The sequence below is a fragment of the Mus caroli genome, unplaced genomic scaffold (genome assembly GCF_978045245.1).
Source record: "Mus caroli unplaced genomic scaffold, Mus_caroli_1 scaffold_1, whole genome shotgun sequence".
NCBI classification, from domain to species: Eukaryota; Metazoa; Chordata; class Mammalia; order Rodentia; family Muridae; genus Mus; species Mus caroli.
Window position 1 is genome coordinate 133601203 of NW_028227256.1, and position 6656 is coordinate 133607858.

Below are 6656 nucleotides of genomic sequence, written 5' to 3' on the forward strand. Positions count from 1 at the left end.
ATAGCTCAGGAATACACCATTAACTTTGGTTGAGCAATGCCCTGATCCATAAGGGGCAGTGTAGCACATATCTCTAATCAGATTCCAGCACTCAGGAATCTAAGACAGGAGGGTTGGAAATTCAAGAGCTGCTTGGAATGCACAGTGAGATCTTGTCTAAAAAGAACTGTCTGAGGATGGTGGTGGGCACCGTCCTCCAAGGGCTTCAGAGGTAAAGTCAGGAGGCTCTCTGTGAGTTGGAGGCCAAGTCTATCAAGTTCCAGGCTATCTAAGACAGTCTCAAAACAAATCAATAAGAACTAAATGGTCAGCTGCATGGTGGTGGTGCACACCTTTAACCCTAGCGCGAGGGAGGCAGAAGCAGGCAGATCTCTGTGAGTTCAAGGCCAGCCTGCTCTACAGGATGAGTTCCAGGACAGCCAGGGCTACAGAGAAAATGTTTTGTAAGAAGCTCACTCTGCTGCCTCTTCCCAGAGTCGTTTAGGTTTTCAGTGTCCATTCTTTGAGTTCTCTGTATAGCAGCAGGTCCTTGAGTGTATGGAGAGCCAGAGTCATCTTCCTGAAGAACCAAATCCTGGCATAGTGACCCGAGCTCTAATGTAAGGCGGTGAGGTCAGTAGCTACCATTTCTAAAGTCTCAGTTTCTTTATCTGTAAAGCAAGAATGAGAACACACTCTCTTATATTGTCTTATATTGATCATTGAGATGAAATAAACACCAGATGTTTTGGTTTCAGATACCACCCCCACCTCCCCCCCCCACCTCCCTCCCCCCCCCACCCTCCCCAGGCAAGGGAGGGAGGTGCATATTTTACATATCAGAGCAGACCTGGCCTCCAGGTTCTCCCAGCATCCCTCAGTCCCTACCTGGCATATCCTACCCCCATTACTGAACTTCCCCCAGAGTCTCTTCCTTAAACAATTCAGAAGTTTTCGTCTTTACTGCTTCTTCTCTTTTTCTCTTCTCTCCATATGATCACACCCTTTCTCTCTTTGTCATCCTTCCCCCCTTTCTCTTCCCGGTGGTGACTTCCCTGGGGCCAGTGAACTCACCTGAGAGCAACTTCCCAGTAAACCTACATTTAATATAACTATCACCTATAACACGTCTAGTGCCTAGCATGTGGCCCTTTTGCTTTTACTGTCATGATCAGAATTGTTATTTTCAAAATTACTGTGAATATATTTCTTTGGGGCTTGGTTTCCAAGGAAGGTCAGAAAACCCAGTAGACAAATTCTAAAAGAGCTATAACCCTTTGAACATATTTCTTTGGGTACTTATCATGTTCTCTTGTATTTTCACCTTTTTTTTCCAGGGTGAATTCATTTTCAGTGCTGGGCATCAAACCCAGAGCTTCCGGCATGCCAGACAAGCATCCTAGCATCTGATTACAACCCATCCCCAGTTTTTTTGTTTGTTTTCCTTTCTTTGGTCTTTTGAGATAGGAATGCCTTGGAACTCACAGTATTGATAAGGCATGCTGATAACATTGGAACTGAACTTGAGTGATTCTCCTACTTCTACCTCTGAATGGCTGACTTATCTGTTCTGTACTGCTAGCCCAGCTTTGTCCCTGTTTATGCAGAGATGGGTTCTCCCAGAGATCCACCTGCCTCTACCTGTCAAGGGCTAGCATTAAAAGCCTGCTTCACCACACCTGGTGTTTTCTATTTATTGTCAAGGACCTGAAGACTAATGAATCCTTTTTACATGTCTGATTTTTAAAAAAGATTTATTTATTATTATACATAAGTACACACCAGAAGAGGGCATTAGATCTCATTATGGGTGGTTGTGAGCCACCATGTGGTTGCTGGGATTTGAACTCAGGACCTTTGGAAGAGCAGTCAGTGCTCTTAACTGCTGAGCCATCTCGCCAGCCCCCTATATGTCTGATTTTATGTATCAACATGAATCGCTGTTTTATGTTTTTACTCCTGCCATAGAATTATCTACTGTTGTGTGTGCTTTCACAAACAACCCTGTATCTCTCTCTGAAACACAACAAAAATCAAAACATACAATAATAATAATCAAACAAACCAAGCCAACCAAACAAAGCACACAAAAATATGGAAGCCTGCCCCAGAATGTGGCTGATAGCCAAGGTGAGACTCCATTGGGATAAACTGATCCTTCTCTTTCCCGGAAGGATTGCAGATGGTCTCTTGGTTAGGGGTGGGGTTATATGTCCACTTCCCCTTCTCGGTGATGGGATTCTGTCTGGCTTGAACCTGTGCAGATCTTTATAACCTATCACAGTCTCCAGGACTTTACGGGAGCATCAGTCCTGCTGTGTCTGGAGGATGCTGCTTCCTTGGAGCCACCCAGAACCTTTGGTTCTTAAAATATTCCTTTCCTCTTCTGCATAGATTCCTTTCTGTTGGGGAAGAGGGAGGTGGGGAGGTACTGGGAGGAGTCGGAAAAGAATATGATCAAATATATTATATGAAAAGAACCTAAAAACCAAGAAGTGCTGGGTGGTGGTGGTGCATGCCTTTAATCCCAGCACTTGGGAGGCAGAGCCAGGCGGATTTCTGAGTTCGAGGCCAGCCTGGTCTACAAGGTGAGTTCCAAGACAGCCAGGGCTATACCTAGAAACCCTATCTCAAAAAACAAACAAACAAACAAACAAACAAAAAACCCAAGAAGTACATACCAAAAAACCCCAAAACAACAACAACAACAACACCCCTCTGCATAAATAGACACAACTATTATTAAACAAAAATGGCCCAGTGCTTGCCTCCAACTCTGATAACAGGATTCCTAGGGATTCACAGGATTCACACACAGGCACATGCACACACACATACACACAAGAGTAATAATGATAATAATAATAATAATAAATCATAATGACCCTCTCAGCTGAGGGTGGCGACCCACACCTGTAATCTCTGCTAGAGGATTGTTAAAGCTACAGATGTCAGAGTGAAAGGCCACAGAGCAAACAGAGAGAGCCCTCCCCTTTCCAAGTGTTAGTGACAATTGTCCACACAACACCTTCCCACTGGGCACCTTCCTCCACCTCCCATAGTGAGTGGCAATTCAGCCGGTTCTTTAAAGTTGTTGGAACAAGGGGTGGCCTGGAATTTTCATGGTTCCTGCAGAGTCCTGCATGCTTGGCAACCATGTTCTGTTACAAGGTAATTGCGGATAGTGCACGAGTTTAGTCTTACTCGAAGCTGTAAATCTTATCTTAGTAAATAAAATAAAGCTGGCTAATGATCACCAGCCATATTTTCTTTTCTTCTCAGGAATGGGCTTGAAAAAGCAAGGTTTCTTTTGACAGCACTCAAACGGCTTTTAAGAAGAAAATGGCCTCCGTCAACCAAGTCAGGTCATCCCCCTTAGACAAACACACTTTTCCAATCTGGTGCTTTCGTGTTTCAATTGTTTTCACATCTATCAAATATACCCCCAACGTATTTCTCCCAAGATGGTTTTAAAGTGGCTCACGACCATGAAGCCCAGGATGAGGGCCTTCTCTGGCCGAGTGACCTTGTTTGCCGTCTTGAACATCTCCTGGGCAGCAAACATCTGTTCTCTAGTGAGGGACAGGTTCTTTTTAGGTTGCTGCTGAACAGGGGCTGGAGCCTGGGTCTGAGGGGCCACCATGGCCACTGGGGGTGTCTGAGCAGTGGGAGTGACAGCTGGGGGAGTAGTAGGTGTCAGAGGTGAGGTAGGTGCTGCAGGTGCTGGTGTAGCTGGGCTCATGACCCCTTGGGGGAGGGTCACTTATCAGATATTTATATTATGATCCATTAACAGCAGCAAAATTACAGCTATGAAATAGCAATGGAATAGTTTTATGGGTGGGGAGGGGGGTGACCACAACATGACGACTTGTATTAGAGGGTCACAGCCTTAGGAAGATTGAGAGACACTGGTTTATAAGTACTTTCTTTTTCATAAGAAGCAGGGATTAGCTTCATGAAAACAAGCCAGTGCAGACTGGTTCCATTGCAGCCCAGATGTTCAAAATCTGCCTGCCGTACACAATTCCAACATTTTAAAACTTGTCTGTCATCTACAGTTGCAATTATTGGTCTGTGAGACTTAGTGAAGCAGTTTAGGTGTAGATCCAGGGGAAGGCTGACAGTGTTAGCTCTGGGTGACTCAGTTACCTAGTGCTAGAATCTCTGCTGAGAAACTGCCTTGGTGGTAAGTCCGGATCAGCCGGAACAGACTAAGAGACCCAGTTTATGATTCTGTTCCAGTCACTGAGTATTAAGAGATGAACTTTAAAGTCTTCTGGGCTTTGCTTTTGGTAGAAATGCCTTAGATCCAGGTAGGTGTAAAGTCGTCTGAGATTTGTGTCCTTTCAGTGCACACACATTCCCTGAAGGGGACAAGAGAGCCATTGTGTTTTAGGTGTTTATAACTCAGCAAAGGAGGCAAGACCTGTGCATATGAAAATTTAACTAGCAGTAAAATCCAGTATCCAAAGAGGGCCAAATGATGGAGTTGTCACCTAGGGCTCAAAGGGCAAGGCAGCAGTCTGTTCATGGAGGGAAGGCAACCTTATGTGTTGCAGGATTCAGCAGCAGCTTGGGTGGAGGTGACTGGTTTTGAAGGATGGATGGGTGGAGAGGGAGAAAGAATAGGAGTGAGAAGGAGCCTACAGACAGACTGAGGGACTGGAAAGAACAGAATGTACAGGAGAAAGTGATTAGATAAGGCAGGCTGGAGAAGATTGGATGGGGAAACTGTGAGTGTGACTCTGTATAGCCTCTGACGCTGGCTGAGCAGCTGCTAAATACCAGAAGGCGACATGCACATCCTGTCACTTACCTTACCCAAAGCTCTTTCAATCTGATCACCAAGTTTCACTGGAGCTATGTTGGAGTTCCCCGCTTACATTTCTTCTGTTGTTGGCTCTCCTAAGAACCAGGACAGGGGAAGCACAGAGCCTTGTACGGACCGTGAGACTGTTCTGTAAGTCATTACGTGTTTGTTCCAATCCACGGATTGTACAAGTGTGGACTCAAGTCTGTGAGCTCTGGTTGAAGATGCTGGGTCAGGTGACTTCAGTGGACCACCAGGGTAGGGCATTTCGTAACTGAGGGGAGAGTGCCGTGTCTTCTGCCCAACCTTGCTATGAAACTAAAATTCTTAGGAGACTGTCTGTTAAAGAAATGATAAACTAGCCTGGAGAGATGGCTCAGTGGTTAAGAGCACTGGCTGTTCTTTCAGAGGACCCAGGTTCAATTCCCAGCAACCACATAGCAGCTCACAACTGTCTGTAACTCCAAGATCCAACACTCTCACACAGACATGCACACAGGCAAAACACCAATGCACATAAGTAAACACAAATAGATAAATTATTTTTTAACCAAAAAGAAATGGTAAAGTATAGAAAGACAAGAACTTTGAGATCTCATCTATATGTAGAATAATACATTTTTTTTTTAAAGGCAAAGCAAAATAATACAAAAACATGATCTCAGAGAGGTTCAGGGTAGAACAGTGGGTGCCAGCAGCTGGGGAGAGCAGGAGGAAGGGAATACCCTTAACCTCTGAGCTTCCAGCCCTGAGTACCACCACCTGGGACTGAAGAGATGCCTCGGTGGTTAAAGGCAGTGGCTGCTCTTCCAGAGGACCCGTATTTGACTCTCAACTCCCACACGGTGGCTCATAACTGTCTCTAACTCTAGTTCCAGGAAATCTGAAGGCTTCTTCTGACCCAAGGCACCAGAAACAGTCATGCAACTGGTACACAGACATACATAGTCTTTTTAAAATTTTTTTATTTTTGATTTTTTGAGACAGGGTTTCTCTATGCGGCTTTGGCTGTGCCAGGGCTTGCTCTGCAGTCCAGGCTGGCCTCGAATTCACAGAGATCCTCCTTCCTCTGCCTCTCAAGTGGCTGAGATTAAAGGAATGGGCCACCAATTACCTGACTCACAGAAAATCATCTTAAAAAAGAAACAAAACAAACTAATGCTTACTTATCCATTAATTTGACATGCCAAACTGTTGAATAAGGGGGAAGAAAGATCCCTTGCCTATTCTCCATAGGGTTAAAAAATGAAGTTTTTAAATTTACAAATAAATTTAATTTTATTTGAGATGATCATGGTTAGTACACACCTTTAATCCCAGCACTCAGGAGGCAGAGGCAGGGGGATTGCTGTGAGTTTCTGGGGCAATCTGGTCTGCATGGTGTCTTCTGGGCCAGCCAGAGCTACAAGAAAACAAAACAAAAGAATAGTTATTTGAGACAAATGCAAACCCAGAAAACAAAACAACCAGAGGATTAGCAAATGGCTGCCATCAGAGTTAGAACAGGTTTATGGTAGGTAATGTAATTGAGCTAACCATTAGAGCTGCCTGGGGCTGAGTACCAGTTAGCTTCCGAGCAACAGGAACATACTCTGAAATGGGACAGTTTCATTCAGCCCAAGTGGCACCAGATTGATTTGGGGTGTTAAGCCAAGTGCCTTAACACAATCCAACTCAATAGCGTCCTACAAATTCTACTTAACGGTGGAAAACATCCTTTATAGGCAGATTTACACATCTAAAGTCAAGAATTGAGGAACTTCAAAGATTAAATGTTTTTTTAGAAATAGATATATTTTTAACACATTTTTAACTTTAATATTAAAGGCAAATATATTCTTCCACATAATCCAGTAAATATCTC

At 44.2% G+C, this 6656-nt stretch overlaps 1 pseudogene; it reads right to left on the reverse strand.

Annotated features, from left to right (window-relative positions):
• Positions 1–1191: 1191 nt before the first annotated feature.
• On the reverse strand, positions 1192–1257 carry LOC115032398 (U7 small nuclear RNA; annotated as a pseudogene).
• Positions 1258–6656: the final 5399 nt, after the last annotated feature.